The sequence below is a fragment of the Rhinopithecus bieti genome, unplaced genomic scaffold (assembly GCF_001698545.2).
Source record: "Rhinopithecus bieti isolate Rb0 unplaced genomic scaffold, ASM169854v2 scaffold_18548, whole genome shotgun sequence".
Classification (NCBI taxonomy): domain Eukaryota; kingdom Metazoa; phylum Chordata; class Mammalia; order Primates; family Cercopithecidae; genus Rhinopithecus; species Rhinopithecus bieti.
Window position 1 is genome coordinate 2,250,654 of NW_016809526.1, and position 26,092 is coordinate 2,276,745.

At 41.0% G+C, this 26,092-nt stretch overlaps 1 protein-coding gene across 3 annotated transcripts in view; it reads left to right on the plus strand.

Moving 5' to 3' along the window:
* CDK19 (cyclin dependent kinase 19) overlaps positions 1-26,092 on the plus strand; it is a 214,681-nt gene that overhangs the window by 22,023 nt on the left and 166,566 nt on the right. Inside the window, exon 2 of one of the 3 annotated variants that reach the window (XM_017889654.1) lies at positions 17,791-17,852. The exons of the other annotated variants lie outside the window; for them this stretch is intronic. The gene's annotated coding sequence lies outside the window, so the exon portion shown is untranslated. The remainder of the gene's footprint in view (positions 1-17,790; positions 17,853-26,092) is intronic. 3 annotated transcript variants of the gene reach the window in all.

Sequence of the window (26,092 nt, forward strand, 5' to 3'; positions counted from 1 at the left end):
AATTATTATTATTTTAAAAACCAAGCTGGGCACAGTGTGTGTGCCTATAGTCTCAGCTACTCAGAAGGCTGAGGCAGGAGGATTGCCTGAACCCAGGAGTTTGAATTCAGCCTGGGCAACATAGTGAGTGAGACCTTGTCTCTATAAAAAAAAGAAAAATTAGGAAACAAAGATAAGCAAAACGAAGTAAAGTTATTCATAGATAAACATTATGAATGGTGTGGTATGTTTTTCTACACTTCTTTCTCAGGGAATACCTACTTTTATTTTCTCCAAAATGTGATCATATTCTACATACTTTTTGGTAACCTGTATTTTACATTTTACAATATATAATGAATATTTTTCCATTTTACTAAACCTTCTTTTCCAGTAGTTGTGTTCTTTCCTTCTTTTTTCCTAAAGAAAAATCTATACCATTTGCATCTACAACTCTTCTATCAATAATATTTTTAATTATATGCAGTTATTCTTATGGGTATGGTTTCTGACCTTCTTTCCTCCCAAAATCACTATTCTACATTTTTCTTTTCTTTTACTTTTAAATTTTAATTCTGTTTTTCTTTCCATGACAGATCAGAACCAGTGTTCTACATTTTTATTTTATTTTATTTTGTTTTATTTTATTTATTTTTTTGAGACTGAGTCTTGCTCTGTCACCCAGGCTGGAGTGCAGTGGTACGATCTCGGCTCACAGCAACCTCCGCCTCCCAGGTTCACACCATTCTTCTACCTCAGCCTCCCGAGTAGCTGGGACTACAGGCACCTGTCACAAAGCCCGGTTCATTTTTTGTATTTTTAGTAGAGATGGGGTTTCATCGTGTTAGCCAGGATGGTCTTGATCTCCTGACCTCGTGATCCGCCTGGCTCGGCCTCCCAAAGTGCTGGGATTACAGGCGTGAGCCACTGCGCCTGGCCCTTGTTCAACATTTTTAATAACTATAGTCTGTATACGTGTACATTTATTTGTTTAACCAGTTACTCTGTTGATCGATGCTTATTTATAACTTTTTATTATTATAAATAGCACTATGATCAACAGATGTCCGGTTAAAACTTTGTTTTTCTGAGAGACAGAACTTTCTAAAGTAGAAATATGCAGAGGGATAGGAAAGCATATGTAAATCAAAGTGTACTTAATTTTTGACTTTATCATGACCCTTATTATAAATTTCAAAGTGAATCTAGATCAATATTTCTTATTACTACATTGATTTACGTAAAGTGGGAGTTTTAATGACCTATATAATTTATTTTTATTTTTTATTTTATTTTATTGTTTTTTGAGACAGAGTCTTGCTCTGTCACCCAGGCTAGAGTAATGGTATGATCTTGGCTCACTGCAACCTCTGCCTCCCAGGTTCAAGTGATTCTCATGCCTCAGCCTCCCCAGTAGCTGGGATTACAGGCACCTGCCACCACACTGGGCTAATTTTTCTATTTTTAGTAGAGACAGGTTTTCTCCATGTTGGCCAGGCTGGTCTTGAACTCCAGACCTCAAGTGGTTTACCTGCCTCCGCCTCCCAAAGTGCTGGGATTACAGGCGTAAGCCACCATGCCCAGCTTAGGAACCTATATAATTAGAAACTTAAAAATACTCTCTTGGATGTACTTATGGGTAGCAGTATAAACACAACGTAAGCTTTTAGAGCTATGTGGAATCTTTATGGTTCAAATTGCTTGCCTCAGAAGCAGTCCAGAAATATATAATGCCTTCCTTAATATCACATAATACGTTTCAGCATCTGATATATTGGTGTTGAGTATATGAATAGCTATATATTGGGTTTTCTAACTCCTATCCCAACATTTAAGTCTGTAACAGAATTTATAAAGATAATGAGAACTACATTTGCCCTTTGAACAAAATTTGAACTGTGCAGGTCCACTTACACATAAAGTTTTTTGGAGATTTGCAACAATTTGAATAAATTTGTAGATGAATTGCATAGCTTAGAAATATGGAAAAAAATAGGAAAAAATTAGGTGTGTCATGAATGTATAAAATGTATGTAGATACTAGTCTGTTTTATCATTTGCTAACATAAAATAGACACAAATCTATTATAAGAAGTTAAAATTTGGCCAGGCTTAGTGGCTCATTCCTGCAATCCCAGCACTTTGGGAGGCCAAGGTGGAAGAATTCCTTAAGCTCAGGAGTTTGAGACCAGCCTGAGCAACATGGTGAGACCCTGTTTAAAAATAAAGTTAGAATTTGGCTGGCGTGGTGGCTCACGCCTGTAATCCCAGCACTTTGGGAGGCTGAGGCAGGTGGATCACAAGGTGAAGAGATCGAGACCATCCTGGCCAACATGCTGAAACCCTGTCTCCACTAAAAATACAAAAATTAGCTGGGTGTGGTGGCGCATGCCTGTAGTCCCAGCTACTTGGGAGGCTGAGGCAGGAGAATAGCTTGAACCCAGGAGGCAAAGGTTGCAGTGCACTGAGGTGGCACCACTGCAGTCCAGCCTGACCACAGAGCAAGACTCCGCCTCAAAGAAAATAAAAAAAAGTTAAAATTTATCTAAACTTATGCACACAGACACTTAAAGACCACACATGATGCCGTTTGCAGTCCAGAGAAATGTAAACAAATGTAAAGGTATAATACTGAATCATAACTGCATAAAATTCACTGTTGTACATACTGTACTACTTACTATGATAATTTTGTAGCCATTTCTTGTTGCTATTGCTGTGAGCTCAAGTGTTGCAGATACATACTTAAAATGCAATGTGATGCTAATCATCTCCACCTAAGCAGTTTGTCTTTCTAGTAAGTTAGATATAGCAGTAAAAAGTGATCACTTGTGGTTCTTGTGTATTTTTCATCATGTTAAGTGGAATACTGTAAAGTTTGAATAACACCATGGCACCCGTATGGCGTGCCATTAATGATGCCAGAGGTACTCCCAAGAAGCAGAGAGAACTTATGACATTAGAAAAAAAAAGTTCAATTCCTTGATATGTACTGTAGATTGAAGTCTGCAGCTGCAGTTGCTCACTATTTCAAGATAAATGAATATAGCATAAGGATCAGAAAAAAAAAAAGAAAAGGAAGTTTGTGAAGCTATTTCTCCAGCTATGCCAACAGGTACAAAAATCTTGCACTTTTGCTAAATAACTTTTATTTTTTGTTGAAAAGATACAGCTTCTCTGTGGGTGCAGGATTGCTATAAGAGAGGCATACCTATAGATTCTAATGTGATTTGAGAAAAAATTCATGACACCTTATAGCAAAAGAAAGGTGAAGGATCTAAAGCTGGAGAATTTTATGGCAGCCAAGGATGGTTAGATAATTTTGGAAAGAGATGGCTTTAAAATTGTCAGGATAGGCTGAATGTGGTGGCTCATGCCTGTAATCCCAGCACTTAGGGAGCCTGAGGCAGGAGGATCTCTTGAGACCAGGAGTTTGAGTCCAGCCTAGGCAATGTAGTGAGACCCTATCTCTGAAAAAAAAAAAAAAAAAAAAATTAGCCAGGCATGGTGATGCAAACCTGTAGTCCTAGATACTTGAGAAGCTGAGGCAGGAGGGTCACTTGAGCCCAGGAGTTTAAGGTTATAGTGAGGTATAATCTTGCACCACTTCACTCCAGCCTGGGCAGCAGATCAAGAGCCTATCTCAAAAAAAAAAAAAACCAAAAAAACAAAAAACAGACTGGGTGCAGTGGCTTACGCCTGTAATCCCAGCAATTTGGGAGGCCGAGGTGGGTGGATCACTTGAGGTCAGGAGTTCAAGACCAGCCTGACTAACATGATGAAACCCTGTCTCTACTAAAAATGCAAGAATTAGCCGGGTATGGTGGTGCACGACTGTAATCCCAGCTACTCGGGAGGCTGAGGCAGAATCGTTTGAACCCGGAAGGGAGAGGTTGCGGTGAGCCAAGATCGTGCCACTGTACTCCAGCCTGGGCAACAGAGCGAGACTATGTCTCAAAACAAAAAGAAACCAAAAAACCCCGCAAAACCCAGTCAAGATAACAGTAAATGCAGCAGATACGTTCCCAGATGCCATTAAGAAAATCATTGGATTATGAAAGCTCAAAACAATATTCCTGCTGGGTGTCATGGCTCACGCCTGTAAATCCCAGCACTTTGGCTGGCCAAAGTAGGAGGATCACTTGAGCCCAGGAATTCGAGACCAGCTTGGGCAACATAGTCAGACTCTGTCTCTACAAAGAAATAAAATAAAATATGGTGGCACGTTACCTAGAGTCTCAGCTACTTGTGAGGCTGAGGTTGGAGAATCACTTAAGCGTAGGAGGTAGAGGCTACACAGTGAGCTGTGATTGTTCTACTGCACTCCAGCCTGGGTGACAGAGTGAGACCTTATTGCAAAACAAAAAAAAAAAAAAATCATTGAGGAGAAAGGATATCTGCTGGAATAGGTGTTTGTATGTTTGTTTGTTTTAGATAGAGCCTTGCTCTGTCGCCCAAGCTGGAATGCAGTGGCACAATCCCTGCTCACTGCAAACTCTGCCTCCCGGGTTCAAACGATTCTGCCTCAGCCTCCCGAGTAGCTGGGATTACAAGCATGCACCACCATGCCAGATAATTTTTATATTTTTAGTAGAGACGGAGTTTCACCATGTTGGCCAAGGCTGGTCTCAAACTCCTGACCTCAAGTGATCCGCCCGTCTCGACCTCCCAAAGTACTGGGATTACAGGCGTGAGCCACTGCACCTGGTCCTGAATAGGTTTTTAATGCGGACAAAAGGGCCTTATTCTGGAAAAAATGCCACGAGGAACGTTTATTAGTAATGAAGCAAGCCCCAGGATTTAAGGCAAGAAGGGATAGAAGGATAGAATTCTACCATTGTGTGCAAATTCAGTTTGGGTTTATGATTAGGACTGCCTTTATCTATAAAGCTGTGAACCCCTGAGCCTTGGAAGGAAAAGATAAACATCAGCCGCCAGTCTTTTCATTTTACAAAAGAAAGTCTGGACAATGAGAACCCTTTTTCTTGATTGGTTCCATCAATGCTTTGTTCCCTAAGAAAGTACCTTGCCAATAAGGGACTGCCTTTTAAAGTTCTTTTGATATTAGACAATCCCGTGATCCCCCATAGCCCAATGAGTTCAACACCAAAGGTGTTGAAGTGATCTATTTGCCCCCCAAACACATTTCTAATTTAGCCTGTAGATGAGTGGGTCATAAGACCTTTAAGGCTCATTACACGCAGTACCCTATGGAAAGGATTGTCTACATTATGAAAGAGAACCCCAATACGGAGAACGTCATGAAAGTCTAGAAGGATTGCACCATTTAAGATGCCATTATTACAGCCACAGAAGGCCATCAAGCTCAAAACATTACATTCCTGCTGGAGAAAACAGTGTCCAGATGTTGTGCATGACTTCACAGGGTTTATGGCAGTGCCAGATAAAGAGCCATGAAAGAAATTGTGGGTATGGAAAAAAAGATGGGGGAATGAAGGGTTTTAAAATATAGATCTGAGAGAATTAAAGACCCAATAGATGGCACACCAGAGAAATTAATAGATGACTTGATGGAGATGAGTGCTTCTGAACCAGTACCAGATGATGAGGAAAAAGACACAAAAGAAGCAGTATCGGGAAACAAATTGATGTTAGACAAACTGGCAAAATAGTTCTGATTATTTAGGCTGCTTTGGACTTCTTTTGCAACATCTACTCTTCTATGATACAGACACTGAAACTAAAGCAGATGGTGGAAGAAGGAATGGTACCATACCAAAACATTTCTAGAGAAATGAAAAAGCAAAAAAGGCAGAAATTATGATGTATTTCTTTTTTTTTTTTTGAGATGGAGTTTCGCTCTTGTTGCCCAGGGTGGAGTGCAATGGCTTGATCTCGACTCACCACAACCTCTGCCTCCCCAGTTCAAGTGATTCTCCTGTCTCAGGCTCCTGAGTAGCTGGGATTATAGGCATGTGCCACCATGCCCGGCTGATACTGTATTTTTAGTAGAGACGGATTTTCTCTGTGTTGGTCAGGCTGGTCGCGAACTCCCAACCTCAGGTGATCTGCCCACCTCAGCCTCCCAAAGTGCTGGGATTACAGGCATGAGCCACCGCGCAAGGCCTATGATGTATTTCTATAAAGTTACACTAAGTTTGCCTGCCTCTTCTGTCTCCCCTTCTACCTCTTCCGCTTCTGCCATCCTTGAAACAGCAAGACCAACTCCCCTCTTTCTTCTCAGTCGACTCAATGTGAAGACAATGAGGATGAAGACTTTTATGATGAAACACTTCTACTAATGAATAGTAAATATATTTTGTCTTTCTTGTGGTTTCCTTAGCATTTTCTTTCTGTAGTTTACTTTATTGTAAGAATACAGTATGTAATTAAAATAACATATAAAATATATGTTAATTGACTGTTTATGTTATTGGTGAGGTTTCCAGTCAACAGTAGGCTATAAGTGGTTAAGTTTGTCGGAGTCAAGTTGTAGGTGGGTTTTGACTGTGTATGGGGTAAGCGCCGCTAAATCCTGTATTGTTCAAGGATCAATTGTATTTGCCTGTGGAGCAAGCAGTGATCTCTAATGAAGGGAGATTGGTGAAGGCAAATTGGTTACCAAAAATTGTCAGAATGTACTTTTCTATAAACATTCTAGGATATTGACTGATTGATGAATTAGTGCATTTTCCATTAGTTAAATGTTTAGGGCCTTCTAGCCGGGGGTTTTTTTTTTTTTGGACAATTCAGTGGTTTTTAGCATATGCACAGTGTTGTATAATTATCGCCATTATCTAATTTTAGAACATTTCATCACCACAAACACTCTGTACACATTAGCATTCACTCCTCATTTCCCTGGTATCCTCTAATCAACTTTTTGTGGCTTGTCTATGGATTTTTCTATTCTGGACATTACGTACAAATGAAATCATACTATATATGTTGTTGTGTGTCTTGCTGCTTTTACTCAGCATAATCAAAGTTCACCCATATTGTAGCATGTATGGGTATATCATTCTTTCAAATGACTGTGTGGTTATATCACGTTGTGTTTATCCATTCATCAACTGATGAACATTTGATTGTTTCCACTTTTAGGCCATTATGACTAATGCTGATATAAATATTTTTGTAGAAGTTTTTGTTGGGCCGTATGTTTTCAGTATATATCTAGGAGTGGAACTGCAGCATAATTTGTTAACTGTTAGGATGTTTAACCTTTGGAAGAACTACCAGCGTCTTTCCCAAAGCAGCTGTACCATTTCACATTTCCACCTGAAATGTATGAGGGTTTCAGTTCTCTACATCGTTGTCAGCATATGGTATTGTCTGTCTTTCTGATTTTAGTCATCCTCGTGGGCATGAAGTGGTAGCTCACTGTGGTTTTGATTTGCAGTTCCCTAATAACTTATGATGTTGAGCATTTTTTCCTGTACTTAGCGAACATTGCATATATTCTTTGGAGAAATGCCTACTCAAATTCTTTGCCCATTTTAAAATTGGGTTGTATTTTTATTGTTGTAAGAGTTCTTTTTTTTTTTTTTTTTTTTTTTTTTTTTTTGAGACGGAGTCTCGCTCTGCCGCCCAGGCTGGAGTGCAGTGGCCGGATCTCAGCTCACTGCGAGCTCCGCCTCCCGGGTTCACGCCATTCTCCTGCCTCAGCCTCCCGAGGAGCTGGGACTACAGGCGCCCGCCATGTCGCCCGGCTAGTTTTTTGTATTTTTAGTAGAGACGGGGTTCACCGTGTTAGCCGGGATGGTCTTGATCTCCTGACCTCGTGATCCGCCCGTCTCGGCCTCCCAAAGTGCTGGGATTACAGGCTTGAGCCACCGCGCCCGGCCTATATTCTTAATACTATGCTCTTATGTGATGTATAATTTGCAAATATTTCTTGTTTTTTTGAGTTGCCTCTTCACTTTCTTTTCTTTCTTTTTTTTTTTTTGAGATGAAGTCTTGCTCTGTCCCTCAGGCTGGAGTGCAGAGGTTCGCTGCAGCCTCTTCTTCCCCGGCTCAAGCAGTTCTCCTGCCTCAGCCTCCCGAGTAGCTGATATTACAGGTGCGCACCATCACGCCGGCTAATTTTTGTATTTTTAGTAGAGATGGGGTTTCACCATGTTGGCCAGGCTTTTCTCGAACTCCTGACCTCAGGCGATCCACCTGCCTCAGCCTCCCAAAGTGCTGGGATAGCGGGTGTGAGCCACCGTGCCCAGCCTGCCTTTTCAATTTCTTGATGATTCACTTCTTTGGTTTTGTGATTCACTTTGAATCAAAAGTTTTTAATTTTGGTAAAGTCCAATCCATCTCTTTTTTTTCTTTTGTTGCTTGTTCTAAGAAACCACTGCGTGATCCAAGGTTGCAAAGATTTACTGCTTTACTGCTTTGTTTTGTTCTTAGAGTTTTGTGGTTTAAGCTCTTATACTTAGGTTTGGAAGTGCCTTTTTGTTTTTTTTTTTTTTATGACAGAATCTTACTCTGTCGCCCACACTGAAGAGCCATGGCATGATCTTGCCTCATTGCAACCTCCACCTCCTGGGTTCATGTGATTCTCCTGTCTCAGCCTTTGGAGAAGCTGGGATTACAGGTGTGCGCCACCACGCCCGGCTGACTTTTGTATTTTTAGTAGAGATGGGGTTTCACCATGTTAGCCAGGCTGGTCTCGAACTCCTAACCTCAAGTGATCTGCATGCCTCGGCCTCCCAAAGTGCTGAAATTATAGGTGTGAGCCACCGCACCCAGCTCAGATATTCTTAGTATTTTCAAATTTAACTTTATTGTGCTTTTACTTGATGTGGAAATTTCCAACACTTCAAGTAAAGCTATTATACTCTGAAAAGTTGTGCAGCAAATTTAACAAGGGTCCTTGCCCTATATTTGTCTGCTGTTCCTGCCCCTGCCCAAAGTTAGTACTCTGCATTGTGCTGCCTCCTCCCATGTCATCTCTCAGGCTATGGATGCAAAGTGTCATTTTATTTTATTCTTTGAAAAACATCAGTTACGCTGATCAGAAGGAAAGAATTTAGTATGTTGGTGTAATGGTGGGAGTGTAGGCCGCAGACTGTAGGAATAATGTGCTGCAGGTGAACAAGTGAAACTTCATTCTTCTTAGATTAATAATTTATGATAGCTATTAGTGGGAGATAGATTGCTATTTGGAACAGACTCAAGATTATTGTTACATCTTTGTAGTCTATGCAGAGGAAGCAAAATGTATAAAATTGTGAAGGAAAGAACAACAGCAAGTCATTCAGGATGTCTAGAGCAAATACTCAGGACGGAGGTTGAAAATGCGTTTGAGAGAGAGCGAGAGCATGGTAATGTGTGCCAGGCTAAAGAATTTGGTGTTAACCTGATGGAGAAAGGGAGTAATAGATTCCAAGTGGAATAAATTGTTTTTGTTCCCAAAATGGAAATAGTGATTTTTTTTTTCTGATTGTAAAGGGAATACATGTTGTAAAATGCAAACAAATAATAAAAAAATAGGCAGTGAAAAGTCCCTGTAATCCCATTCACTAGAGATAACCACTGCTTAACAGTTTGCTGTATAGTTTTACAGAGGAGAATTTTGTGATCAGTTTTGCAGCAGTGTGGATAGTGGAAAGGACAAAAGTTGGATGACATTGGAAGCAGATGGCTGTTAGGTCCAAATAGAAATGATAAGGACCTGTTTCTTAGTGGTAGCTGTGGGGGTAGAAAAGGTGCACAAATGGGGAAAAGTCCAAGGGATTTTTTTTAGGAGCTAGGATTCAGTGACCAGTTAGGCAACTGGGTTGAAGGACTGATAAGTGGCCAGGAGGAGAGCTGATTGGATTTCCCAGAACCTGGGACCAAACTGTGGTATCATTTGAGCAGGCATAAAAGGGACAAATAGCAGTTTTTACCAGCAGCATGATTTCAGAGTGGAAAGTCTGTCCTTTTGTTCTTATTTTCCTCCTGTGTTTCTAGGTTTATTTAGAAGGGGAGGGTACAAGCAAGAATTCAGTTTTGTTTGGACAGATAAAAGCTGTTGTATCATGTCCTTTTCTTTAATTATGTTTCTTTTGTTAATTGAGGATAGCAGGTTTCTTTGAGAAGTTGCTTCTGTTTTGGTGTGTAATTGTAGCATTAGCTTTTAAACTTCACGAAGTTTATGTTGGAATCTTTACATTTTTATTCTGGGGAGTTGGGATTGAGGTGGGGTGAGGGAGCCACTTTGGCAAGTTATTGACAGAGATTCTTGGACTCTTAAAGTAAGAACTGATTGTATCTCTCAATAGGTTTTTTTTTTTTTGAGACAGGGTCTCACTTTGTCACCCAGGCAGTGACATGATCTTGGCTTGCCTCAGCTTCCACCTCCTGAGCTCAAACAGTCCTCCCACCTCAGCCTCCTGAGTAGGTGGGACTGTCAGGATATGGCAACATGCCTGGCTAATTTTTATATTTTTTGCAGAGATGGGGTTTCACGATGTTGCCCAGACTGGTGTCGAACTCCTGAGCTTAAGCCATCTGCCCGCGTTGCCCTCCCTAAGTGCTAGGATTAGAGGTGTGAGCCACTGCACCCAGCCCAAATCGGGTCTTGCTTTCACCAAGTTCTTCTGTGTTTCTTATCACTGGGAACAGGCAACTGCCTGATATAGTTTGGATATTTGTCCCCTCCACATATCAGGTTGGAAATGGACCTTCAGTGTTGGGAGGTAGGGCTAACTGGGAAGTGTGGGGGCAGATCCCTTATGACTGGCTTGCTGCTGTCCTGGGTAATGAGTGAGTTCTTTCTCTGTCAGTTCCCAGGGAGATCTGGTTGTTCAGAAACAATCTGGGATATCCCTCCTCTCTCTCTTACTCCCTCTGTTGCCATGTGACACACTGGCTCCCCTTCCCCTTGTACCATGATTGAAAGCTTCCTGAAGCCCTCATCAGAAGCAGATGCTGGTGCCATGTTTCTTATATAGCCTGCAGAACCATGAGCCAAATAAACTTCGTTTCTTTATAAATTAGCCAGTTTGAGGTATTCTTTATAGCAATGTAAAGTGGACTAACACACTAATATCTCACACATTTTCTTTCTTTGTAACTTTTTGGATGGTTAATGAAGATAATGTGCATAGAGAACTACATAGTGCTATGTAATAGGCACTAAAAGACACTGGCTTCTTCTGTCTTACCTAAGAACAAACTTGAGATTATAAAAAAATGAGAAGTTAAAATCTCTTTCTTGCAAGTTTCATTTTTCCTTTAAAAAAATTTAAAAGTATATCTAAATGTCACCTCCTCTCTGCTTTCTCATCTCTGGAAGATGTGATACTCCTCCTTTGCATTCATAGTACCTTGGAACTTTCTTCTTTCAAGCAGCTCATCATTCACTATTTTAATTGTGCAGTACAATGCTTGGCACATAATTGATCCTCAATAAATATTTGTTAGGCCGGGCGCAGTGGCTCAAGCCTGTAATCCCAGCACTTTGGGAGGCCGAGACGGGTGGATCACGAGGTCAGGAGATCGAGACCATCCTGGCTAACACGGTGAAACCCCGTCTCTACTAAAAAATCCAAAAATCTAGCCGGGCGAGGTGGCGGGCGCCTGTAGTCCCAGCTCCTCGGGAGGCTGAGGCAGGAGAATGGCGTGAACCCGGGAGGCGGAGCTTGCAGTGAGCTGAGATCCAGCCACTGCACTCCAGCCTGGGCGACAGAGCGAGACTCTGTCTCAAAAAAATAAAAAAATAAAAATAAAAATAAAAATAAAATAAATATATTTTTAGTAGAGACAGGGTTTTGCCATGTTGGCCAGGCTGGTCTTGAATCCCTGACCTCAGGTGATCTGCCCACCTTGGCCTCCCAAAGGGCTGGGATTACAGGTGTAAGCCATCGTGCCTGGCCTAATTTTTGTATTTTTGTAGAGACAGGATTTCACCATGTTGACCAGGCTGGTCTCAAACTCCTGACCTCAGGTAATCCGCCCACCTCAGCCTCTCAAAGTGCTGGGATTACAGGTGTGAGCCACAGCGCCCGGCCTCCTTTAAGTGCTTGAGAATATGAGGTTTTAAAAATTTTATTTATTTATTGTAGAGATGGGGTCTCACTATATTGCCCAGGCTGGCTGGCCTCAAACTCCTGAGTTCAAGTGATCCTCTTGCCTCAGCCTTCCACAGTGCTGGGATTACAGACATGAGGCACTGTGCCCAGCCAAGGTTTTTGAAGTACTTAAGAATGACTATTTCTCTGAACTTCATTTATTCATCTAACATTTATTGAGTTCTTCTTTATCCCCTAGTCTAGACCTTGTGCTAAGGGCTATGGAAAGTCAAAGAGTTACAAATGGTTTCCTATCCTCAAGGCCTTTCACTTTAATGACAGAGGTAGACCAAAACATCCCCACATTACATTATAGTTTCATAGAAAGGTAAGCACAAAGGCACATTGTCCATTCATATTTGGTGCATGAGCTTGTTGTTTGTACCTGTGTATAGGGTGAGTGCAGCAGGAAAGCTTTTTGGAGGAGCTGAGGCTTGAAGGATACATGGAGAAAGACTCTTGGGAAGGGCATTTATTCCAAATAGAGTGTATATACCTGTGCAAAGGCGGGGTGGTATTAGAAGCCTGTAATTGGTTCTTTATGGGTGGAGGTAAGGCTGCAGATATAAGCAGAGGTCGAAGGAATAATGAAAGGTCCTGTGTGCCAAGATAAGGATTTTGACGATTCTGATTTGTATTTTAGAAAGATGACTGATACAGCAGTGTAAAGGTGGGTATATTAGATTTAGGTTCACCTACAATACAAAACAGGTGGTCTCAACAAAATAGAAGTATATTTCTCACACTGAAGTCCAGTTTTGGCATGATGACTCTAGGATCATCAAAGACCCGAGTTCCTTCTGTCTGCTTGACTGTCCCTTGGCACAGCTTCCATTACCCTTATTGTCCAGAATGACTGCTGGAGTGCCATCCACCATATCTGAGCTACAGACACACTTCTAGCTAAGTTCCGTTTAAGTAGCTATCTTGGAAGTGTCTCATCCAATGACTTCCACTTCTAGCTTATTGACCAGTCCTAGTAGCAAGGAAGGCTGGGAAATGTACACTTTTACCTGGATACATGCCACCCAGAATAAAACCATGATCTGTTCCTAAGGAAGAAAGGGAGAATGGGTGTATACTAGGCAACCGGTAGTGTTTGCCACAAAGAGGACGGATAATGGAGGTAGGGAGAACAATTTAGTACAATTTACCCAAGTAGTAATACATGTGATTGTTTATACAAGACTGGTTTGGTTAATAATACAAGAATTGAAACTCTGTGGTAACTCTGAGTAAAAGCCATTCTGCTGGGAAACCTAGAGGACTCAAGTGGTTATTTTGATAACAAAGCTGTTTTAGTGGGGCAAAAATTATACTTTAATAATTTTAACCTTTGAATTAAAAGACTTCCAATTAAACTTTTAGTAAAATTAAATCAGTACTAAAGAGGATTAATGTTTGTAAGAAAGACATTGATAGGAATTCCTTTTTAAAAAAGTATAGTATGATTTTTAAAAACTCTATAATAATATACATTAAACGAGTTTACAGCGTTTTTTTGGGAGATGAAATAATTTTGTTTTCTTTTGCAATTCCCTTTTAGATTTTCTATACTTAGCACATGTTACTTTTTAAAAAATTGTGATAAAATACACATAAATTTACCATCTTAACTATTTTTAGGTATACAGTTCAGTGGCATTGAGTACATTCATATTGTGCTACCATCACCACCATCCATCCACAGACCTCTTTCATCTTACAAATCTGAAACTCTGGACCTATTAAAGAATAAGTCCCCATTCTCCCCTTCGGAAGCCCAGCCCATGGCAACCACATTCTGCTTTCTGTCTCTATGAATTTGACTACTGTACCTACCTCGTGTACACGGGATCTATAGTGTTTGTCCTTTTGTGAGGGCTTATTTGACCTAGCATAATGCCTTCAAGCGTGTAGCATGTGTCAGAATTTCCCTCCTTTGTATGGCTAATATTCTGTTATATGTATATGCTACCAATTGTTTATCCACTCATCTGTTAAGGGAAGCTTGGATTGCTTCCACATTTTGGCTACTGTGAATAATCATCCTGCAAACATGGGTATAAAAGTATCTCCTTGAGTCCCTGCTTTTCGTTCTTTTGACTCCATACCCAGAAATGGAACTGCCGGATCATATGGTAATTCTGTGTTTACTTTTTTGATGAACCACTATACTATTTTCCATAGCAACTGCACCATTCTGTGCTCCCACCAACAGTACACAAGGCTTCCAGTTTTTCTGCATCCTAACCAACACTTGTTATTTTATATTTTTTTAGTTTTTCCTTTTTTGGTTTTTTGATAGTAGCCGTCATAAGGTATGAGGTGGTATCTTACTGTATTGAGATTTTAAAGTTTACAAAATGTTTGAGTGAGTTGTGTAACCAAATGGCAGCAAGTTTAAAAAACAAATACTCAGTGTTGCTACTCTTACACCAATATTATTTGTTATTCGGATATATTGATTTAAAATTTTAAGACCTTGTGTTTTGAAAAAGTTCTAATCTTTCTTTTAGTTTCATATCACACATTTCTCATTTTGTTACGTATTTTATACGACATTTTAATTGGAATTTTCTGAGAAAATGTTGCATATGCTGAGGAATATATAGATGATTGAATACTTAAGAACACGTATAATTGTTTGGCTTCTTACATATAGATAGATGCCGGTTTGTATGATTTCAATTTCATAGGCTGGATGATGTGGTGACTAAGAACGTGTTTCTGGGAGTGGTCTGGGTTTGACTTGCCACTTCTGGCTGCATGCTTTTGGGCAAGTTTCTTAAATTCCCTTTGTCTCGTTTCTTCATCTTTAAAGTATAATAGTACCTATCTCAGAGTTGTGAAGACCAAATGAGTTAGTGCTTGTACAACTCTTAGAACTGTGCCTGGCACATCAAACATTCTATATAAGCCTTTGCTGCTATTATTGTTTTATTGGATGGGAATTTATCTCTTTGGTTTTCAGGATTATATGTAATATTCAAGTTGTCACTGTGTTTCAACATAGTATGTCAAATGCACTTAACTTAGAATGTCACAAGCACTGCTTTAGAGGAGGGTGCAGTCTAGAAGGCTGTTTTGGGAATTAAGAGAAGATACAGCTGAGGCTGGGCATATTGCTAAATTAGTAATTTGATATAATCATCTCTTGGGGACCGTGCTCTTCTGGCTGCCATTTAGCTTTGACAACTAACTATTCTAGGCTTTTTTGGCCATCTCAAACTTTCGCTGTGCTTCTTCGGGCTTCCTCACACAGCTCCCCAGATTCTTTGGCTGGGCAAGGAATATTTTCTCTGTTGTTGTTTTTTTTTTTTTTGAGACAGAGTTTTGCTCTTGTTGCCCAGGCTGGAGTGCAGTGGCACAATCTTGGCTCACTGCAACCTCCACCTCCCAGGTTCAAGAGATTCACCTGTTTCAGCCTCTCAAGCAGCTGGGATTACAGGTGCGTGCCACTGTGCCCAGCTGATTTTTGTATTTTTAGTAGAGATGGGGTTTTTGCCATGTTGGCCAGGCTGCTCTTGAACTCCTGACCTCAGGTGATCCACGCGCCTCAGCCTCCCAAAGTGCTGGGATTACAGGCATGAGCTGCCGTGCCCGGCTATTTTCTCTGGTTCTTAGTTAACAACTTTTGTTAAGTCACTAATTTAAATAGAATGCACTGGCTTAAATTTTTGCATAAAATAGCGTTCTATAATTTATAACATTTTTAAAAACCTTGTTTCACTGATATTCAATATAAATCTGAGAGATGGTGAAGGTGTCCTCATTGAACAACCCAGGTTATACTGAGAGATTAAGTGCCTGATGTCACAAAGCACTTAAATGAGCTACCTTGGATTTGAACTCAAGTCACCTGGCTTTAGGGCCAATGTTTTAAAATACTGTTTTTTGCTTGACATGTCATCAGGTTTTAAGACAATACTTTGTTCCTTCTTTTCTAATTATTTGATGATGCTTTTAAAGATTTCTAAATACTCCATAAAGATAATATGCCCCTCTCTTTTAAATTTAACAGCTGATAAAATTTATCTGATTCATTTTTCTCATATATCAGCTATATTTTGTAGTCTTCTATCCCTATTTCCAGAAAAGAATGAAATAAAATCTGAGATCTAAATATTTTACCTGATTAAATTCTTAATTTTTCTATGCGAATGTTTTCTGAAAAGCCTTTCATATTTCATGATTATTTTTATTTTATGATATTGGAACAAGGTAGTTTCTCCCATGCTGCCTAGCATATGTAATACCTTGCTTATTTCATCATTACGGTCAGAATTAAATTAAATCTTGCCACCAGAATAGCTTTACAGTGCTACTTTCTCCTTTTTTCTTTTACGTTATCCTCTTCTAGGTCTGTTTTTAATTGTTTTTCTCCGATATTCCCAATAATTTCTGGTTCTAAGAAGAGAATGTACCTTGAGCTGTGGGGCCTGCCATACTTTATTTTGTGAAGTATATTTTTCCACCTAATTTATTTTTTCTTTTTCTTTTTTTTTTTGAGATGGAGTCTCGCCCTGTTGCTAGGCTGGAGTGCAGTGGCGCGATCTTGGCTCACTGCAACCTCTGCCTCCGGAGTTCAGGCAATTTTCCTGCCTCAGTCTCCTGATTAGCTAGGACTACAGGCGCCTGCCACCACACCCAGCTAATTTTTGTATTTTTAGTGGAGACAGGGTTTCACCATGTTGATCAGGATGGTCTCGATCTCTTGACCTTGTGATCTGCCTGCCTCGGCCTCCTGAAGTGCTGGGATTACAGGTGTGAGCCACCACGTCCAGCCTATTTTTTATTTCTTTTGATACAGGGTCTTACTCTGTCACCCAGGCTGGAGTGTAGCAGTGTGATCAGGACTCACTACAGCCCCAACCTCCTGGGCTCAGGTGATCCTCCCACCTCAGCCTCCCAAGTAGCTGGGACTACAGGTGTGCACTGCCATGTCCAGCTAGTTTTTGTATTTTTAGTAGAGATGGGGTTTCGCCCTGTTGTCCACGCTGGTCTTGAACTCCTGAGTGCAAGCTATCCACCGGCCTTGGCTTCCCAAAGTGATGGAATTATAGGCATGACCCACTGTGCCCAGCCTTTAATTTGTTTTATATTCTTTATATAATAGTCCCTTTATCTGTGGTTTTGCTTTCTGCTGTTTTAGTTACTGACTTGTGGTCTGAAAATATTAAATGGAAAATTCCATAAATAAAGATTTCATGTTTTAAATTGTACCCATTTTGAGTAGTGTGATGAAATCTTGTGCTGTCCAGCACTGTCCTCCTCTGTCCCTTTGGGGACATGAATCATCCCTTTGTCCAGTATATCCATGCTATAGATACTACCTGTCACTTAGTAGTCATTTTAGTTATTAGATAAAAAATCAGTGTATGTAGGGTGTCTGGTACTATCCCAGATTTCCGGCAGCTACTGGGGGTCTTGGAACGTATCCTGCATGGATAAGGGGGGACTACTGCATATGGATTGGCTCTCTCACATAATTTAAAAGGTTAAATTGTTACTTTCAGTGTATATAAATTCATACTTTATTGCTGCATTAGTTTTTCCAGTAGTATAAATTGGTTCTTTTGGTAAGGATATAATTAGTTAAGACTCAACTTTTGGTCTTTTCATACAATAAGCTGCATTATATATAATGAATTGTGAATGTTACCTGTATTATTGTTGATATGCTCATTGTCAAATCTAAAATCTGAGTTCCTTGGCAGATATGTAGACTTGTGATAGGCATTTGGCATTTTATGTTTTGGGCAGTGTAACTTTAAATCTACATAAACTTCTCTGCCTTTTGCCTCTGCTGTGTTCATAGATTCCAGGAGGCCTTCGTGTATGGACCTCAAGCGTTGGAGGTAGCAGACTTTTCAGCAGAAGGTAAAGCAGAGTATTGCCTTCTGGTGTCATTGTGTGTGTGTGCTGGGGTGGGTATGTGACAAGTGAGAGCTTTTCATAAGTGTAGTCACTAAGTAATTTATAATGATGCATTATATGATTCACTTTCATAAAATTTAAAACCAAGGTAATACCTGTACAGTTTTATTCAGTATTACTAAAATTCATTAAAAAATAGTAAAATTTAGATAGAACTAAAGACTCTAAATTTCACTTCTTTGCCATTAAGAAATAGGAGTGAGTAGGAAAACAGCATTAATATAATGTATGCTATATACCGTATAATTTTCTCAGACCTAGCTTTACTCTGGTTTCTTCTTGGGAGCTTGTCCAAGTCATTATTCATATGCTGCTCCTTTTACTGAAAAATTGCTTCACAATAGAGGGGCAGCCTAATCCATGACTCATGATTGGAAGATATGCATTCTTGCTATAGGTCCCATGCACCAGAAATGTTAGTTTCCGATATGCTAGTTACCTGTCTCTTGATAACATTTTTTTCTTTTCCTTTTTTTTTTTTTTTTTTTTTTTTGAGACAGAGTCTCCCTCTGTTGCCAGGCTGGAGTGCAGTGGTACGATCTTGGCTCACTGCAACCTCCACCTTCCAGGTTCAAGTGATTCTCCCACCTCAGCCTCCCAAGTAGCTGGAACTACAGACATGCACCATCATGCCAAGCTAATTTTTGTATTTTTAGTAGAGATGGGGTTTCACCATATTGGCCAGAATGGTCTCGATCTCTTGACCTCGTGATCTGCCTGCAGTTAGTTCTCATCCCACACACTTGTAAAATATGTTTTTATAGAGACCTTTTTTTCTTTTTTTAAGAGATGGGGTTTCCCCATGTTGCCCAGGCTGGTCTTGAGCCCCTGGGCTCAAGCAATCTGCCTGCCTTAGCCTCCCAAATTGCTAAGATTATAGGCATCCGCCACCACGCCCTGCTGTGGAGACCTTCTTAATGAGTCTCTTTTTTTTTTTTTGGGGTGGGGAGACAGAGACTCAGTTTCCCAGCCTGGAGTGCAGTGGTGCCATCACAACTCATTGTGGCTTTGACCTTCCAGGCCCAAGCAATCCTTCCATTTCAGCCTCCCAAGTAGCTGGGACCACAGGCTCATGCCGCCACACCTGACTGATTTTTTAAGTTATTTGTAGAGACAGGGTCTTGCTTTATTGCTTAGGCTGGTCTGGAACCTGTGGCCTCAAACAGCCCTCCTGCCTCGGCCTCCCAAAATGTTGGGATTACAAGTATGAGCCACTGCCTGGTGGAGTCACTTTTTATGATATGACTAGAGATCAGAAATTCTGACATATATACTTTACCTGGGTAATGCTTCCTTAAAAAAAAACAAAACAACATTTTGTCATTTATGTGCCAGATATCATAGATGTTACTTTCTGCTTTCTGTAAATTTAACCATTTATGAACTTTCTTCATATGATACTTGAATAGAAGGGGTTTTTTTTTTTAAAGAGTTCTACAGCAGCTAACAGTGTACTCTTAGACAAAGTTAGTAGTGTGGCTAGTTTTTAGATAGATTCTGAATGGGAATCAGAGGAATGGGCTTCTTATGGCCTTCTGGAAATTATAGTTGTTTAGATATCAAGTAAGTATGATATGGTTTGGCTCTGTGTCCCCACCCATATCTCCTCATCTTGAATTGTACTCCCATAATTCCCACGTGTTGTGGGAGGGACTTGATGGGAGATAATTTGAATCATGGGGGCGATTTCCCCCCTGCTGCTCTCATGGTAGTGAATAAGTCTCATGAGATCTGATGGTTTTATCAGGGGTTTCCGCTTTTGGATCCTGCTCATTTTCTCTTGCTGCCGCCATGTAAGAAGTGCCTTTTGCCTTCCGCTGTAATACTGAGGCCTCCCCAGCCATGTGGAACTGTAAGTCCAATTAAACTTTTTTCTTCGAGTCTCAGATATGTCTTTATCAACAGCGTGAAAACAGACTAATATGGTAAATTTGTAACAGTAGAGTGGGGCACTGCTTAAAAGATACCTGAAAATGTGGAAGTGACTTTGGCAGAGGTTGGAACAGTTTGAAGGGCTCAGAAGAAGACAGGAAAATGTGGGAAAGTTTGGAACTTCCTAGAGACTTGTTGAGTGGCTTTGCCCAAAATGCTGATAGCGATATGGACAAGGTCCAGGCTGAGGTGGTCTCAGATGGAGATGAGGAACTTGTTGGGAACTGGAGCAAAGGTGACTCTTGTTATGTTTTAGCAAAGAGACTGGTGGCATTTTGCCCCTGCCCTAGAGATTTGTGGAACTTTGAACTTGAGAGAGATGATTTAGGGTATCTGACAGAAGAAATTTCTAAGCAGCAAAGCATTCGAGAGGTGACTTGGATGTTGTTAAAGGCATTCAGTTTTACAAGGGAAGCAGAGCATAAAAGGTTGGAAAATTTGCAGCCTGACAATGTTATAGAAAAGAAAAACCCAGAAAATGGGAGCCAACTGTAGAAATTTGCGTAAGTAACGAGGAGCAGAATGTTACTTCCCAAGACAATGGGGAAAATGTCTCCAGGGCATGTCAGATGTCTTAAAGGCAGCCTCTTCCATCACAGGCCTGGATGCGTAGGAGAAAATGGTTTTGTGGGCTGGGCCATGGGTCCCTGTGCTGTTTGAAGTCTAGGGACTTGGTGCCCCGCATCCCAGCCACTCCAGCTGTGACTAAAAGTGGCCAAGGTACAGTTCAGGCTGTTGCTTCAGAAGGTGGAAGCCCCAAGCCTTGGCAGGTTCCACATGGTGTTGAGCCTGTGGGTGCACAGAAGTCAAGAATTGAGGTTTGGGAACCTCTGCCTAGATTTCAGAAGATGTATGGAAATGCTGGATGCCCAGGCAAAAGTTTGCTGCAGGGGCGAGGCCCTCATGGAGAACCTCTGCTAGGGCAGTGCAGAAGGGAAATGTGGGGTTGGAACCTCCACACAGAGCCTCTAGTGGCACACTGGCTAGTGGAGCTGTGAGAAGACCTCCAGACTCCAGAATGGTAGATCCACTGACAACTTGCACCATGCACCTGGAAAAACTGCAGACACTCAACACCAGCCTGTGAAAGTAGCCAGAAGGGGGGCTATACTCTGCAAAGCCAGAGGGTTGGAGCTGCCCAAGACCATGGGGACCCACCTTTCACATCAGTGTGACCTGGATATGAGACTTGGAGTCAAAGGAGATCATTTTGGAGCTTTAAAATTTGACTGCTCCACTGGATTTCGGATTTGCATGGGCCTGTAACCCCTTTGTTTTGGCCAATGTCTCCCCTTTGGAATGGCCTACAGTTATCCAATTCCTGTACCCCATTGTATCTAGGAAGTGACTAGTTTGCTTTTGATTTTACAGGCTCATAGGTGGAAGGGACTTACCTTGTCTTGGATGAGACTTTGGACTGTGGACTTTTGGGTTAATGCTGAAATGAGTTAAGACTTTGGGGGACTGTTGGGAAGCCATGATTGGTTTTGAAATGTAAGGACATGAGATTTGGAGGGGCCAGGAGTGGAATGATATGGTTTGGCTCTGTGTCCCCACCCAAATCTCATCTTGAATTCTATACCCATAATTCCTACGTGTTGTGGGATGGAGCCAGTGGGAGATAATTTGAATCATGGGAGCAGTTTCCCTCATACTATTCTTGTGGTAGTGCATAAGTCTCATGAGATCTGATGGTTTTATCAGGGGTTTCTGCTTTTGCGTCCTTCTCATTTTCTCTTGCCGCCGCCGTGTAAGAAGTGCCTTTTACCTCCTGCTATGATTCTGAGGCCTCCCCAGCCATGTGGAACTGTAAGTCCAATTAAACCTCTTTTTCTTCCCAATCTTGGGTATGTCTTTATCAGCAGCATAAAAACAGACTAATACAAAGTAGCTGCATATTATATCTTCTCTTTAGGCTATACACCTTATGTGAAGTTGGATAGTATGTATTTGTGAAATCTCTACTGTGTGCCCAACACGGGAGCATACCATTTTACAATGAACCAAGTTTCGCTATTCTTTCACTTCCTCCTATTCAGAGAAGCTATTTTTCTTAACTAGAAGAGATAGGTGAATTTCAGGCTGTTTATTGAGGTAAGCTACAATTTTACTTCCCAAACCCTTTTGCCTTTATTTTACTTTTTTCAGTGACTATTTTGAGGATATTTTCTCTTTATCAATAATAGATTGGAAGCAATTTAAAGCCTTTCATACATTTGCAGGCTAGTTGGCTGTTTTCATCACTGTTGAATTATGCATTCTTATATTTGTTTTGCTAATCTGACTGTGGTGTATTTTGTTACCAGTTGAGAATTATTTCTCCCAGTCAATGACTTGTCTTTTTGCCTTCTTAAAAATATCTTTCACAAAGCAAAAGTTTTAGTTTTACTCAAGTCCAACTTCCCAAATTTAAAAAATATTTTTAATTGATGTATAATGATTGTACATATTTGTGGGGTACATGTGATACTCCAGTACATGTATACGATGTGTAATGATCAAATCAGGATAATTAGCATATTCATCTCCTCAAACATTTACCATTTATTTGTGTTGGGAGCATTCAAAAGTCTCTCTTCTTGGCCGGGTGTGGTGGCTCATGCCAGTAATACCAGCACTTTGGGAGGCTGAGGAGGACGGATCATCTGAGGTCAGGAGTTCGAGATCAGCCTGGCCAACTTGGTGAAACCCCATCTCTACTAAAAATACAAAAAATTAGCCAGACATGGTGATGTATGCCTGTCACCCAGGCTGGAGTGCAGTGGTGCAATCTCAGCTCACTGCAACCTCCACCTTCTGGTTCAAGCGATTCTCTTGTCTCAGCCTCCTAACAGTGACTAGAGATGCACACCACCATGCCTGGCTTATTTTTGTATTTTTAGTAGAGACAAGGTTTCACCATGTTGGCCAGGCTGATTTCGAACTCCTGACCTTGGTGATCTGCCCACCTTGACCTCCCAAAGTGCTGTGATTACCGGCGCTAGCCACCATGCCCGGCCTTATTTGTTTGTTTTCTTAGAGACAGGGTCTCACTATATTGCCCAGGCTGGTCTGGAACTCCTGGGCTCAAGCAGTCTTCTTGCCTCAGCCTTCCGAAGTGCTGGGATTACAGGCATGAGCCATTGCACTCAGCTAGGATCAACTTTTTGTACTCCTAAACATAAGTGAAAATGTGGTATTTGTCTTTCTATACATTGCATATTTTACTTAAAATAATGCCTTGTAGGGTCAGTGATGCTGCAAATGACAGGATTTCTTTTTTCTTTCTTTTTTTTTTTTTTTTTGAGACAGAGTCTTGCTCTGTTGCCCAAGGTGGAGTGCAGTGGTGTGATCTGGGCTCACTGGAACCTCTGCCTCCTGGTTTCAAAGGATTCTCCTGCCTCAGCGTCCTGAGTAGCTGGGATTACAGCGGCCCGCCACCACAACCAGATAATTTCTTTTGTATTTTTAGTAGAGATTGGGTTTCACCAAATTGGCCAGGGTGGTCCTGCACCCCTGATGTCAAGTGATCCGCCTGCCTGGGGCTCCCAAAGTGCTGGCATTACAGGTTTGAGTCAGCATGCCTGGCCTGCAAATGACAGGATTTCATTCATTTGCAGCTGAATAATTTTCCATTAAATATATATGCGCCACATTTTCTTTATCCATTCATCTCTTGAAGGATGTTTAGGTTGATTCCTTATCTTCAGTATTGTGAATAGTGCTGCAGTAAACATAGGAGAGCAGCTATCTCTTTGACATACTGATTCTCTTTACTTTGGATGTATAACAAGTAGTGGGATTGCTGGATCATATGATATTTCTATTTTTAGTTTTTTGAGGAATGTTCATACTGTTTTCCGTAATGGCTGTACTAATTTAAATTCTCACCAACAGTGTATAAGAGTTCCCCTTTCTCTGCATCCTTGCCAATATTTGTTATTTTCTCTTTTTGATAATAGCCATTTTAAACTGGTGTGAGATGATATATATCATTGGGGTTTTGCATTTCTCTGATAATGAGTGATGTTGAACATTTTTCATATACCTGTTGGTCATTTGTGTATCTCTCCTTGAGAAATGTCTATTCAGATCATTTATCTATTTTTTAATTGGATTTGGGTGTTAAATTGTTCAATTCTCCCCTTCCCTTTCCTCCCCCCCCTTCCCCCCCCCCCCTCGTTTTTTTTTTTTTTTTTTTTTTTTTTGAGATGGAATCTTGCTCTGTCACCAGGCTGGAGTGCAGTGGTGGGATCTTGGCTCACTGCAGCCTCCGCCTCCCAGGTTCACGCCATTCTCCTGTTTCAGCCTCCTGAGTAGCTGGGACTACAGGCACGTGCCACCACGCCCAGCTAAGTTTTTGTATTTTTAGTAGAGACAGGGTTTCACCATGTTGTTGGGCAGGATGGTCTCAGTCTCCTGACCTCATGATCCACCCGCCTTGGCCTCCCAACGTGCTGGAATTACAGGTATGAGCCACTGCGTCTGACCTCTCCTCTTCTTCTTGTTGATATGGAGTCTTACTCTGTCACCCAGGCTGGAGTGCAGTGGCATGATCATAGCTAATTGCAGCCTCAACCTCCAGGGCTCAAGTGATCCTTCTTCCTAAAATGTCAAAATTTTAAATTTTTTTGTAGAGACATGGTCCTGCTATGTTGCCTAGGCTGGTCTCAAACTCCTAGATTCAAGCAATTCTCCCACCTCAGCCTTCCAAAGTGTTGAGATTATAGGTCTGAGCCACCGTGCCTGGCTCTTTTTATTTTCTTTAAAATGTCTTTCACAGAGCCTAAGTTTTTCATTTTAGTCAAGTCCCACTTCTCAAATTAAAAAAAAATATGAATTGTGTTTTAGTATTATATTTAAAAGGCATTGTAAACCCAAGGTCATCTAGGTTTTCTTCTATTTTATTCCCTAAAATATTTAATTAATTAATTAATTAATTTATGCATGCAACAGAGTCTTGCTCTGTCGCTCAGTCTGGAGTACGGTGGCACACTTTAGGCTCACTGCAACCACTGACTCCTGAGTTCAAGCAATTCTCCTCCCTCAGCCTCCCGAGTAGCTGGGATTATAGGTGCCCGCCACCACGCCCAGCAAATTTTTGTATTTTTAGTAGAGATGAGGTTTTGCCATGTCGGCCAGGGTAGTCTTGAACTTCTGACCTCAGGTGATCCACCTGCCTCAGCCTCCCAAAGTACTGGTATTGGAGGCGTGAGCCACCGCACCTGGCCTTCTCTATAAATTTTATAGTTTTCCATTTTCTATTAAGTCAGCAGTCCATTTCGAGTTAATTTTTTTGCAGGGTGTAAGGTCTGTGTCTAGATTCTTTTTTTTTTTTTTTTAGCATATACACGTCCAGTTGTTCTATCACGGTATGTTGAAACAACTTCTTTCTCCATTGCTGCTCTTTGTTCCTTTGTCAACGAACACCTGAGTCTATTTGTGTGAGTCTATTTCTGAGCTCTCTATTCTGTTCCATTGATTGATTTGTCTTTTCTGTCACCAGTATCACACTGTCCTGATTACTGTGGCTTTATAATAACTCTCGGAAGTTGGGTAGTATCAGTCTTCCAACTTTGTTTTTCTCCTTCAATATTGCATTGGTATTCTGGGTCTTTTGTCTTTCCACATGAGCTTTAGAACCTGTTTGTCAATGTCCACAAAGCCATTGGCTGGGATTTTGTTTGGGATTATGTTGTATCTAGAGATTAAGTTAGAAAGAATTGAGCTCTTGACAATATTGAGTCTTCTTAAACTTATATATGGAATATCTCTCCACTTATTTAGATCTTTTTTGATTTCTTTTATCACAGTTTTGTAGTTTAAGTTTTCCTCATATATATCTTATACTTTTGTTAGATTTGTACTTAATATTTCTTTTTTGGGTTGCTAATGTGAATGGTATTGTATTTGTAATTTCTAACTCCAATTTTTTATTGCTGGTGTATAATAAAACAATTGACGTTTTATATTAATCTTGTACCCTGCAATCTTGCTATAATTGTTTATTAGGCCGGGCGCGATGGCTCAAGCCTGTAATCCCAGCACTTTGGGAGGCCGAGACGGGTGGATCACAAGGTCAGGAGATCAAGACCATCCTGGCTAACACGGTGAAACCCCGTCTCTACTAAAAAGTACAAAAAACTAGCCGGGCGAGGTGGCGGGCGCCTGTAGTCCCAGCTACTCCGGAGGCTGAGGCAGGAGAATGGCGTAAACCCGGGAGGTGGAGCTTGCAGTGAGCTGAGATCCGGCCACTGCACTCCAGCCTGGGC